The 14,254-nt window shown below is 44.4% G+C and overlaps 1 long non-coding RNA gene across 1 annotated transcript; it reads left to right on the top strand.

Annotated features, from left to right (window-relative positions):
• The first annotated feature begins 1,019 nt into the window (after positions 1-1,019).
• Positions 1,020-14,005, top strand: LOC132813058 (uncharacterized). The gene is made up of 3 exons (XR_009643916.1): positions 1,020-1,129; positions 6,096-6,230; positions 13,535-14,005. It is a non-coding gene; the product is annotated as an uncharacterized LOC132813058 (long non-coding RNA).
• The last annotated feature ends 249 nt before the right edge of the window (positions 14,006-14,254 follow it).

Raw genomic sequence — 14,254 nt, forward strand, 5'->3', positions numbered from 1 at the left:
TCACAAATCTCGGATAGAAGTTAAAAAAAACCAAAAAGCCCCTCCAGGCCCGGGGAAGGAGGTGGCGGTCTCTGATCGGGGAAGCGGCTCAGGGTCACGGCCGCCATTTGTTTGAGGGAAGAGGGAGCGCTCTGGGCCGCCATGTTGTGAAGGTCAAGGTGCAGGAGGGCGGGGCTATCGGGGTCTGTAGAACAATCAGAGGAAAGGGAAGCCCCATTGTTATTGATGAATTCCATGAACACAGCGTCACTGGGCGGTCCCGCAGGAATCTCCTCTCTCAGTCCCTGCTGTGATGTTTCACCCCAATCACAACCAGCAGCTCTCCTCCTCTCTCAGCTCCCCTTCTGTCCTTCCTGCAGCATCTGTCCCCTGGGGCATTGAGCTGCCTGTCCTGTCCCTCCCTCAGCTGTTGTTCTGTAATCCCTGTGATATCCCAGTCCCACCTTAGATTACTTCACTAAAGACAGGGATGCAACCGATGGATTTTTCTTAACCTCAGCAATTGTTTAATACTCACTTACATGTTTTTAATTACATCATTTTTGAAGCATTTATTTCACATTCAATCCACATTCAATCATTTGCAATGGTGGGATTTGGACTTGTGTCCAGAGAACACTTGCTGAGTTTCTGGATAAATCGTCACACAATAATGCCCCAAGGCCATCACTTCACCTGCTCACAGTTTGTATATCCCAGTGCAACATGAATTAAAACCCTTTCTTCCTGCACAATTGTTTGACCCGGCGCTCTGGTGTAGTGACTCAGTACCTCACCATCTGGTATCCCTCACTGTGTGCGTCTAATTGCTGCTTCTGTCAGCGTCTCTCACTTTTGAAGCTACTCCAGATCATGAGCCAACAGAATTCTCCGCTCCAGAGAGATGAGGCAGCACAGGTCAGGAATGGAGACTGGGATTTTCCAGATCTCTGTGGGCTCAGTGCCATTCTATATGTGTCACCCTCAAAGCATTAGTCTAATTTCCCATTTTGCCTATTTCTGTGTCTTCTACAGGTACGCATGGAGTTCCTGACTCAATAGACTTGCCAACTGCTGGCTGGGACGATGGTTGGTCAGCCAGAGAGACACAGTCAGGGAGGTCGGAGTCTTCAATCAACCCTGCTGCCAGGTAAGATCATTCCAGTGCACAGAGCAGAAAGTAGTAAGAGGGATCCAAACATCAGCTAACAAAACAGGACAGAGAGAAAGTGCTGGAGGGGGAGCACAGTACAGACACAACCCAGGCTCAATCACCATATCTGCTGCAAGTTTTGTTGTAATGAGACAGCATCGGGAGTTCCCAGTTATCAGTCCAGGCCTGTGCTTTCTTGGGGAGCATCAGAACAACTGAGGGGAAAGCAGGCCTCCCATGAGAGGGTGGTAATGCAATCTGGGATCTTTCTGTTCCCTATTCCCTCTCCAACACTATCTATGGCTTGTATTGAGGACCAGTGTCTTCAATCATTCTAACTCCTATAACAGTTCCTATCTCTGTCATCTCCCCTCTCACCAATTATTTCACATATTTGAAACCTCCAGTCCAGATGACCATCCATATCACTGTAACTTGCTTCAATCTCTACAACGTGCCTTGTCTCAATAGTCTTCTCCTCCTCCAATAACTGCAGACGTAGGGTCTGTTTCTGAGCGGCATGATTCTTCGGCCAAGGTTTCCTAAATGAAATGAGTCACATTTGCCTGTGTTTGGCTCATATCCCTTCAAACCTTCTCCTCTCCATGTACCTGCCCAAGTATCTTTTCCATGTTGTAATTGTACTTGTTTTTACCATTTCCTCTGGCAGTCCGTTCCGTCTAAGCACCATCTTCTGTGGATAATGTTGCTCCTCAGCTCCCTCTTTAAATCCTTGCTCTCTCACCTCACGTTTATGCCTCTAGCTTTGGACTCACCTACCCTGGACTATTCACCGTACTTAGGCCCTACATTGTTTCATAAACCTTTATAATGGCACCCCGTGGCCTCCTCTGCCTGGGGGAAATATTGATGACAGTGTTACCAATATCTCCAACTCATGTACTCAATGCACTGACCAATGAAGACAAGTGTGCCAATTGCCGCTTTCAACACCCTGTCCCCCTGTGATGCGAGTCCAAGGAACAATGTAACTGCACCCCTTGGTCTCTCCCTTTTCTACAACACTCTCCAGGGCCCAACCATTAACTGTGTTAGTCCTCCCTGGTTTGTCTGAATAAATCCAATACCTGAATTAAATTCCATCTTTCATTCCTTGGCCCACTGGCCCAGTTGATTAACATCCCCTTCGATAACTATATCCCCTGCCCACTCTTCCACTAATCTTGGTATCCACAAACATACTAACAGGAACTGCTCTCTTTTCACTCAGATTGTTTATGTAAATGGTGCACAACAGTGGTCCCATCACCAATCCTTACAGCACACTGCTGGTCAGAGGCCCCAGTTTAAACAACAACCCTCTCCCACCATCCTCTGTCTCCCATTGTCATCCCATTTTGTATCCAGTTGGCAAGCTCTCCCTGATCCTTTGTTGTCTACCGTTACTAACCAATGGATCATGCTTCACCCTGAACAGGGGTTTGCTGAAGCCAGAAACAACGTCTGTTGCTCTGCCTTCGTCTATCTTTTTGGTCACATCTTGAGCAAACTCCGGTCAAGTTTGTGAGACATGTTATTCCACGCACAAAGCCATGCTGGCTGTCCGTAATAAGGCCTACCTCTCAGAACGACCTCCAACAACTGACCCACCCTGATGTCTCGCTCATCAGCCTGTAGCTCCCTGGCTTTCTCTTGCAGCCTTTCTTAATTAATGACACAACATTATAATCATAGTCAGAGAGTCATACCACACTGTTCGGTTAACACTAACCATACTCTAAAACTGATCTCATCCCACCTACCTGTTCCTGGATCATATTCCTTCATACCTTTCTTATTCCTGCCCTAATCCAAATGTCTTTTAAACATTGTAAACGTCCCCACATTCACCCCTTCCTTGGGAAGTTCATTCCACACACAACCCATCCTCTGTGTAACAATGTGCTCCTCATGTCTTTTTTTTATATGTCTCTCCTCTAAACTGAGAAATGTAATGCCTTGCCTTGAAACTCCCCTGTCCATGGGAAAGACAACTCCCATTAACTCGATCTATCCTCCTCATGATTTTATAAACATCTATGAGGTCATCTGTCAACATTCAGGTTTCAGTGAAAAATACCAACCTGTTCAGCCTTTCTTTATACTGAAGCCTTTCATACCCAGCCACATCCCAGTAAATCTCCTCCCAACCCTTTCCTGCTTAATAATATCCTTCCTATAACTGGTCGACCAGAACTGGACACAGTATTCCAGAAGAGGACTCACCAATGGCCTGTATAATCTCAATATGGCTTCCAACTCCTATATCCAAAGGACTGAGCAGTGAAGGCAAATGAGGCAAGCACCTTTTTTTAAACTATCCTGTCTCTCCATGTTGCAAATTTCAAAGAATTATGTACCTCAACCCCGGGGTCCCTCTGTTCTACAACACACTACCGAAGGTCCTACTATTAATTGTATAAGCCCTGCCCGTGTTTGTTGTACCAAATGCATTCCCTCACATTTATTCAGATTGAACTCCATCTACAGTTTTTCAGCCATTCACACATTTCATCAGGATCCCTTTGTAATCTCAGAAAACCACCTTCACTGTCCACAATGCCACCCTCCAGTCTATCAGCCTATCACATGCATCTCTCTATGGTACAAATATCTCTGCTAGGGGCCCTACAATGTCTTCACCAGCTTCCCACAATGTCCTGAGCTACATTTGATCAAGTCCTGGGGATTTATCTACCTTTGTGTTTTAAACCCTCCAGCACCTCCTCTTCGATAATGTGGACTCATTTCAAGACATTGAGTCATAGAGATATACAGCATGGAAACAGGCCCTTCAGACCAACTCCTGCATGACGTTTCTAGTCACATTTGCCACAAGTTTTGCCAATATCCCTCTAAATCTTTGCTAGTCATACACCCATCCACATACCTGCAAATCGCCTCCCCAGATCTACTTTAAAAATTCCTGTCCAATACTATCTTGCTCCATTGAATAACTTGAACTTGTGGGCCAGGCCTTTCCTTTTCCATCACTATTTTCAAACGAATACAATTGTGGTGACTTTCCAAAGGGCTCCCCCACTAACACCTCAGTCCCGTTCCCGACCTTGTTTCCCAAGGGGAGGTCAGCTTTAGTCCCATTCTCCAGTTGGGCCACTTACATAATGACTGGGAGTTTCAGGAACACACTTAACAAATTCCTTTCATCCAAATGCTTAACTTAGTAGGAATCCCAGTCCAGGTTTGGAACAGTTAGGATCCCCTATCATTACAACCCTAATATTCTAAGAGATATCTGAAATCTCCTGACATATTTGCTCCTTCATCTCCCATTGCCTATCGCTGTAGTCCGACCATAGAAAACTAATGGCCAATTTTTATTTCTCAGTTCCACTAATATCGTTTAACTGGGCGATCCTGCATGAATACTCCCTCTAGGTCCTGCTGGGATGTTTCCCCCAGTCAAAACCACCAGCTCTCCGCCTGTTTTGCCTCCTGTTCTATCCTTCCTGCAGCATCTGTCTCCGGAACATCGAGCTGCTGGGCCTGTCGCTCCCTCAGCTGTGTTTCTGTAATACCTATGGTATCCCAATCCCATGTTCCCATCCATGCTCTGGGTTTATCTGCCTTATCTGTCTGGCCCTTTGCATTGAAATAACTGCAGTTTAATCCACCCGTTTTCCCTCATTGTCTGCTATGTTCGTGCCTGCCTTGTCTATTTATATTGCTCTCTACAACATCTGTACCAGCCTCAAATTTCCTTCTGGCCTTACGACTGTTTGGAGTCACACAGCCCTGCCAGACAAGTTTAAATCCTCTCGAGCAGCTCCAGCAACGTTCCCCACCAGGATATGGGTCCCCCTCCTGCTCCCAGTTCAGGTGCCTTCCCAGCCCTGTCTACCTGTGCTGACACCTTCAGACATCCAGGGACTTGCCCACCAAGGTCCCTGTGTCCCTCAGTACTCCAGGAGGACCGACCATTCATGATGGATATCATTCATTTATTAGACTTCCCACAGTGCATTCCCTCACAGTGATCAGAAGTAAACTCTGTCTGCCATTACTCTGCTCAGTTTATCATCTGATGGACATTAGACTGCAGCCTGAGTCCATCCCCCTCACCATGGACAACACCCTCACCTTTCATGTTATCTACAAACCTACTAATGTTACCTTCTGCTTTCCCATCCGAGTGATTAATGTCCATAATGTCCAGCAATGGCTCCTGCACAGATCCCTGTGGTACACCCGCTGGGCAAAGGCTTTCAATCACAAAACCAACCCTCCACCAATTGTGGAGCCACTTTACCAACTGACCTTGGATCCCATGGGATCTTCCCTTTTGGACCAGCCTTCCGTGTGGGACCTTGTCAAAGACCTTAATGAACTCCATGTAACCCACATCATCTGGACTGCCCTCATCAATATCAGAGTATCACTGTACAAAGTCTAATCTAAGGGATTATGATTTTTGTACATCAGCAATGGTTTCATATTTGTTTATGGATTGTTAATTGCTATTTTTTAAATTATTGATTTTAAATTCCACCATATCTTATGATTGGATTCAAACCTGCCTCCCCTGAGCACTAACTGAGGTTTTGGACAAATGCCCTAACAATAATGTTACTGGGTCATCACTTCACCTGCTCACTGGTTGTTCATCCCTGAGCACTGATACATGAAGCTAAACCCATTCTTCCAACATGATTGTGTGATCCTGAAGTCTTCCAGCACTCCGGTGATATCACTCAGTCTCTCTCCATGTGGTATCCCTCACTGTGTGGGTCTAATTGCTGCCTCTGTCAGTGTCTCTCTCTCTTGCAGCTACTCCAGATCCTGGGCCAACAGAATTCTCCACTCCAGAGAGACGCAACAGCACAGGCCAGGGATGGAGCTTGGGACTTTCCAGATATCTGTGGGGTTCATTTCCATTCTCCTTGTGTAACCCTCACCGCATCAGTCTAATTTTCCATTCTGTCTATTTCTCTGTCTCCTGTAGGTACTCAGGAAGTTCCTGACTCAATAGACTTCCCAACTGCTGTGTGTCTCATCCATCACCTTATTAAAGGTGGTTGGTCAGCCAGAGAGACAAAGGGCAGGGAGATCTGGAGCCTTCAATAAATCCTGCAGTGAGGTAAGATCACTCACAGTGCACAGAGCAGGGAGCAATGGGAGGGCTGCAAACATCGGCTAACAATACATGATATAGATACAGTGCTTGATGGGGAGCACAGTATAGACACACCCCATGCTCAAACATCACATCTACTTTAACTTAAGTTGCACTGAGACAGCATCGGGAGTTCAGAGTTATCAGTCCAGGCCTGTGCTGTCTTAGTGAGCATCAGGACAACAGAGGGGAAAGCAGGCCTCCCACGAGAGGGTGTGAATGCTGCCTGGGATCTTTCTGTTCTGTGTTCTCCCTCCAACACTGTATTAAGACTCACTACTCTGCAACACTGTATCTGTGCATGGCTTGTGCACCAGTGTCTTCAGTCATTTTTAACTCCTATAACAGTAGTTGTCCCTGTAACCTCCTCCCTTCCCGATAGTCCCTCCACATATTTGAGATGTACTGCATTCCAGACTACCATCCCTATCTCTGTAACTTGCTTCAGTGTCTACAACATGCCTTATTTTGGTACACTAATCCTCTTTACCTGGATACAGAGTGATACAGCACGGAAACAGAACCTGTGGTCCTACTCCTCAATGCTGCCCATGTTACCTCAACTGAATGAGTCTCATTTGCCTGCTTTTGGCCCTTATCTCTTCAAACCTTCTCCTCTCAATGTACCTCCCAAATATCTGTTCCATGCTGTAATTGTTCTTGTTTCTCCCATGTGCCTGAGGCAGTCTGTTCCATCTATGCACCATCCTCTGTGGATAATGTTCCCCGTCAGCTCCCCCTTCAAATCCTTGCTCTCTCACGTCCCGTTTATATCCTCGAGTTTTGGACTCACCTACCCTTGGCTATTCACCATTCTTAGGGCCACCCCGAGGATTCATCTGTCAATGACGGCAAATTTGCCAAATGTCGCTTTTCCCACCCTGTCCATCCGGTATGCCACTTCTGAAGAACAATGAAACTTGCACCCCCTGGTCTCTCTCGCTCGCTCTCTCTCTCTCTCGCTCGCTCTCTCTCTCTCTCTCTCTCTCTCTCTCTCTCTTTCTCTCTATTCGACAACCCTGGCCAGAGCCCTTCCATTAACTGTATTAGTCCTCTATGGTTTGTCTTAACAAAATCCAACACCTGAATTAAACTCCATCTTTCATTGCCTGGTCCACTGACCCAGTTGGTCAAGATCCCCTTTGATAACCGTATTTACTGCCCACTACACCATTAATTTGATCATCAACAAACTTACGCACAATCACTTCTATATTTTCAACCAAATCATTTATGTAGATGATGCACATTAGTGGACCCAGCCCTGATCCTTTCTTCAATAATGGAATAAAACCATACTCTTGTCATAGAGCCATACAGCATGGAAACTGACCCTTCAGCTGATACCCACCATCATCTAAAACTCAACTCTTCCCAGCTGCCTGTTGCTGGCCCATAGCACTCCAACCCTTCCTTATTCACCTGTTTATCCAAATATCTTTAAAGTGTTGTAATTGTACCCACATCAACCCCTTTCTCAGGAAGTTCATTCCACACTCAAACCACCCTCGGTGTAGCAAATTGCCCCATATCTTTTTTTTGAACATCTCTCTCCTCTAACCTTAAAAATGTGGCCCCTCCTCTTGAGACTCTCCCATCCTGCGGAAAAGGCAGCTACCATTAAATGGATCTATATACCTCATTTTTTTCATAAACCTTTATAGTATCATGTCTCAACCTCCAGGCTCCAGTGAAAAAAGACTCAGCCTATCCAGCCATTTTTCAGAACCCAAGCCTTCCATACCCAGCAATATCCTGGTAAATCTCTTCTGAATCCCCTGCAGCTTAATAATATCCTCCCTATAACTGGGCAACCAGAACTGCACAGAGTATTGCAGAACAGGCCTCGCAAATGTCTGTGCAATCTCAATGCCGCTCATACCGCTCATGTTCATATAAGCCTCTGTAAGGTCATCCCTAAGTCTCCGATTCTCCAGTGACAGTAACCCCAGCTTATTCAGCAACAACCCGGGCAATATCTTGTAAAGCTTTTCTAAGCCCTTTCTAGTTTCACAACACCCTTCCTGTAGCAGGGAGACTGAAATTGCAGAGGACTCCGAATGTGGTCTCATGTATTACTCTTGTTCCCTGAGTTCCCCAGTCTTTGTCCTCAGTAAGTTCTGGAGTGAAAAAATTGTTTAGGATCTTAGCAAATATCCTGCAGTCCCACACATCGATGGCCTCATTGATCTTTAATGGATACTATTTTGTCCTGAGTTCCTTATGCACTCCTAATATACTGATACAATCACTTTTGGATTCCCCTTTCCTTCTCTGCTGAGGCTATTTCATTGAGCCTTTCTCCATTCCTGTTTTCGACTCAAAGTGTATTCCTACAGCCCCTGTATATCCTCAGGGATTCCCTTGATCCAGCTGGCTATACCTGACATGTGTCCCCTTTTCCTTGACCAGACCCTCAATAGACAGCCAGTGTTTCCGAATGCTGTCAGCATTGAGCTGCACACACACAGGAAAATGCTGGCGCTAGTCGATCAGTTTATCTCACTTTAAAGATATTCTCACTTGCCAAACTTCCCTTTCCCTGTAAATAATTCCCTTCCCCAATCACATTTTGAAAGTTCCTGGCTAATACGATCAAGATTGGTCAGGCTCCATTTTATAACTTGCACTTGTGGACCAGGCCTGTCCTTTCCCAAAGCTGTTTTCAAACTACTAGAACTGTGGTCACTTTGGCAAAATGCTTTCCCACTCACATCTCAGTCCCCTTCCCTACCATGATTCCCAAGGGGAGGTCAGGTTTTACCCCTTTCTCTTTTCAGGCCATTTACATATTGATTGGGAGATCCTGGAACACAATTACCAAATGCCTCCCCTTGCAAACACTGAACACTGGCAGTCCCAGTCTTGGTTTGGAAAGTTCAAAAACCCTACCATAACAGCCCCATTATTATGGTTGATATTTAAGATGTCCCGATACATTTGTTCATCAGTCTGCCATGGATTATTCGGGGTCAGCAGTCAGATCGTATCAACGTGATGACCCATTCTTATTTCTCAGTTCCACTAACATAGCTTCACTGGGCGATCCCACAGGAATATCCTCTCTAAGTCCTGCTGGGATGATTCATGCAATCAAAACCCACCACCACACGTCCTCTCCTGCCTCCCCTTCCTGGAGCATCTCTACCTTGAAACAATGAACTGCCAGTCCTGCCCCTCCCTCAGCTGTGTTTCTGTAATAACTATAATATCCCAGTCCCATGTTCCAATCCATGCCTTGAGTTCATCTTCCTTAGCTGTCAGGCCCCTTGTATTGAAATAAATGCAGTTGAATCATCAGTTTTCCCCCATTGCCTGCTATGTTCTTGCCTGGCTTATCTGCTGAAATTGCTGTCTTTAACACGTGTACCAGTCTCAATCTTCTTTCTGGCCTTACGTTTATTTAAGGTCCAACACCCTGCCAGACTAGGTTATGTCCTCTCAAGCATCTCTAGCAATTCACCCCAGCAGGATGTGGGTCCCTCTCCCGCTCCCAGTTGAGGTGCCTTTCCCACCCTGTAAACCTGTGCTGACACCTTCAGGGATCTATGAACTTGTCCACCAAGGTCACTGTATTCCTCAGTACTCCGCAAAGTCCTACCATTCATTATGTCTGTCCTTCGCTTATCGTACCTCCCACAGAGTATCACCTCACTTCAATCAGAACTGAACTCTGCTTAGATTTTCATCTGATCGACATCGAACAGCAGACGGAGACCATCCCCCTCACTGTGGATAACACCCTCACCTTTCATATCATCTGCAAACCTACTAATGATACCTTCTGCTTTCACATCCGAGTCATTAATGGTCAATGGTTCCTGCACAGATCCCTGTGTACACCCGTTGGTGAAAGTATTCTACCCACCAGTTTTGCATCCAATTTGCCAACCTGCCTTGGAACCCAGTCCTTTTGGACCAACCTTACATTTTGCATCTTATCAAAGGACTTATTCAAGTCCGTGTAACCCACATCATCTGCACTGCCTTCATCAATATACTTCAGCACCATTTCAAAAACCTGAACTGAATTCCTCAGACAGTACCTTCCTCTGCCAAATCTGTGATGACTAAACCAAGTTGATCCTTATCTTTGCAAGTGTGGATTCATCCTCATAATTCATTCCAATAATTTCCCTCCCCCTGCTGTCAGACTATCTGCTCTGTAATTACCTGGCCTATCCCTGCTGTCCTTTTTGAACAAAGGAACCACATTTGCGATCCGCCAAGTCATTCAACACTTCACCTGAGTCCAGCAAAGTATATATATCCACCAACAATCTCTGGGTAATTAGCATGGGGTCAAAGAATGCTGGTCCAGGCAGTAACACCCACATCCCATGAATGAATAAATAAAAATAAATATGTCCCTCCCTACCTCTGCAAACCCCTCCAGCTGCAGTAATTCGTACTGGCTTTGTAACACCGTTCAGGCCCTGACCACTCTCTGTAACTCTCTCACTACCTCCAGCATCTTCATCTCTCCCTGTTCCTAACGTATCAATAAACCTTGACAATGTTTCCTCTTCCCATTGCCCTCCTCCTGCTAGCAGACCCATTGCAATCCCTTTAAAACTTACTCTAAAACTCTCACTTGAGGATTTTAAGTATTTTGTGGTGATCTTCTCAGCTTCCTAATCTAATATGATCCATTTTGTCCTGAGTGAGGGACCGGTGGGGATTTCTTGCTGAGTTTTTGTCTGTTTCAATGGAATGTCCTTTTGTTGAGTGTTTTACACTGTTCATTCAAATGTTTTCCACAGTTCATTTCCAGACACACATATTTCAGTCTGTGTAGCCTATTTACCTTGGTCAGTTTTCCTCTCAAACCCATGTAATTGGCTATTTTTGTTTCTATTTGTAGCTTGTCCTTTCTGTGATTTACTTGAAAACTTTATTTTTCTTTAAACTGCACTTTATCACAATTTTCCTGAGGATCTCTCCAGAATGACATAACTCATTCACTAAGTTTTCTCACACAACAGTCGCTCTGAGACAGTTACGTCCCTCGCCGGTTGCACAATGTGTTATTCTAAGAAATACTGAAAAAAATTCTCTGAACTCCTCTTCCAATATCACTGTTGTCCGTGTGACTGTCCCAGACTTTGCGAATATTGAAATTTCAATAAATGTTCACCATTCCTTTATTAAAAATTCCAATGAGTTCCTGTGTAATGCAGTGATTAGCAAGGGAATGCTGTTCAGTGGTCTAAAACTGTTCTGCTGCTTGTGTCCTTGGCAAGGAGTAGCCAGAGGTTACATTCAGACTGACTCTACTTCATGATCTGAGACCAAATGCTTTCTCTGTAATGCCCGTCTTACCCATTATTGTTAGTGTTACCCATTTTGCCTGAGTTTGCACAATGTTGCGAAACATTGAATATTTATGTCCACCTTTTGTTCGCCCTGTACCAACATCTCTCTGGTGTCAAAATCTCTTTTATCTCTGTGCCACAAATCCATCTACCTTGTTGCAGAGACTTTGTCCATTAATAAAAAACATAATTTACTCTTTCCCACAATTTCCTGTCACAAATGGTTTTGCTGATCTACAGTTTTAGTTAAAATTTGGCCCATCCTGTTCCTTCATTCTGCTTTACAATATAATAACAACCCCAATATAGAATTTAAAAACAAACTACTAATCGATTCTCCAAATTAACAAACCATAAAATAGGATATCCTACATTACTAAGACTAAACAAAAGGAGAAAAGAAAATAAATAAGTAAATAAATAACTAGATACATATGTTTTAAAAATTATATTAAGTCATAACAGAACCCGTATTGATGCAGGATTCCACCTCCCAGGAACCCCCGATCCAGCCAGAACCATCCCCATGGCTAAGCAAAGGCCCTGAACAATATGGCTGATATATCTGTGTCAATGTAGTTCAAAAAGGTGTGCAATGTTCTACAAAATAATTCCGTATTTTGGTTCACCATATTTGTAAGGAAGTCAAGGGGGATATATTCCATGACAAGCCTCTGCCAATTTGGAAGTCCACGGGGACCTTATGATATCCAATTCACTAAAATATATTTGCCCGGACAAAAGAAAAGGATAATCAATAATTTCCTCCCGTATACATCCGAAGAAAGGAAATTTGGGGGGCCCAGAAGTAGAGGCGCTGGATCCCACCCAATCTCAGTACCCATAATCTTTGCCAAGGCATTCACTACTCTGACTGAATACATGCGGATCTTACAGCATGTCCTCAGACTATGCGTGAGAGCACTAACTTCTATTTTGCATGTAGGACACATTAGAGATGTTCCTGCCTTGAACTTTGCAAGTCACTCAGGTGCCATTTGAGCCCAATGAAGTAACTTCAATTGGATAGCCTGAGATTTGTTACAGATAGACATCTCCCTGGCGTTTTCCCAGATGTCCTCTCACATCTCTAAGGAGATTTCCATCCCAAATTCTTGACTCTAGGTTTTATATAACGGTTCCATGTCTTTTGATACCTTATTAAATGGTTTGTGGTAGAGAGTACTGGCTACGGGCGGACCCACCGGCCGAAGCACCGTCCTTTCCCTATCCGATTTATGTGGATTAATTCTCAATGTGGTCTTCTTTTGTATAAAGTCTCCTATTCGAAAATATTGAAAAAGATCTTTACTAGGCAGCCCAAATTTCTGACGAAGCTGTTTGAAGGGCATTATGACATCCCCATTGAACAGGTCTCCCAAACAGGAGATTCCTCTGGACTCCCAGGTTCTGAATACAGCATCAGTCAGCCATGGCTGGAATCCCAGCAGTCCCACTATAGGGGTATGGTGGTGGGGCTTTGATTGTATTTAATACAGTAGGATTTTTACAATGATCCGTAATAACTCTCACCTTGTCCATAAATAGTAGATTGATCAGGGAATATTTTGCCAGGGAGGCCTCATTATCTAACCAGATTTATTGTGGGTCACAAGAAACCCAATCAGCTATGTTGGATAATAGAGAGCTCAATTGGTACCTTCTGAAATCTGGGAAATCCAGCCCACTCCTTACTTATGAAAGCTGTAGCTTTTCTGATGTATTAAGGGGCCGTCTATGACTCCAAATAAAGGAGCCGAGCCAACCATAAAGCTTACGCAGCGCCTATCTCGGCAGCATCAAGGGGAGCATTTTCATACTGTATAAAAGGCGAGGTAGGATAATCATGTTGAACAAAGCTATTCTACCTAGCCAGGATATCGGGAGAACCTCCCAGAGTTGAAGGCCCTATCATAATTTCTCCAATAAATGTTTATTATTGACTTTATATAGCTGATGAAATGCTGGAGTATTGAAAATACCTAAGTAAAGAAAAACTCCAGTGACCACCGAAATGCAACACGGGATTCATCCGGAAAATTGGATATACTAGCAAGAACTCCCAGCGGCATGGCCTCTGATTTCACAAATTGATTTTATAACCTGAGGACATACCAAATAATTTAATCACTTGAATTAAGCGCGGCACAGATGTCAATGGATCATTTAAGACAAGGAGGACATCAACTGCATAGAGAGTAATTTTGTGCTGACCTGATCCAACCTTCGGAGCCTTTATATTAAGGTCAGCTCATACAGATTCCACCAACGGCTCAATCACTAGCGAAAATAATAATGGTGAGAGAGGGCATTCCTGACGACAATCTCTGCCAACGCGAAAGCTATGTGAACTTTAACTGTTGGTGATCACCGTTGCTTTAGGATCATTATATAATACTGTAACCTATTAAGTAAAGACCTCTCAACACCAAACCGTTCCAGCGTATAAACGAGATATGGCCATTCTACCTGAGCGAATGCCTTCTCTGTCTCTAGGGAGACAACTAATCCCGGTATTGCACCCTGCTGGCAGGTTTGTACCATATTTAAGACTCTTCTAATGTTCTTCGTTGATTTGCGACCCTTTATAAACCCCATCTGGCCTTCTTCAATAATGAATGGCAAAACCCTCTCCCGTCTTAATGACAACACTTTTGAGAGATTTTTAAAATC

The sequence above is a fragment of the Hemiscyllium ocellatum genome, unplaced genomic scaffold, assembly GCF_020745735.1.
Source record: "Hemiscyllium ocellatum isolate sHemOce1 unplaced genomic scaffold, sHemOce1.pat.X.cur. scaffold_316_pat_ctg1, whole genome shotgun sequence".
In the NCBI taxonomy this organism is placed as follows: Eukaryota; Metazoa; Chordata; class Chondrichthyes; order Orectolobiformes; family Hemiscylliidae; genus Hemiscyllium; species Hemiscyllium ocellatum.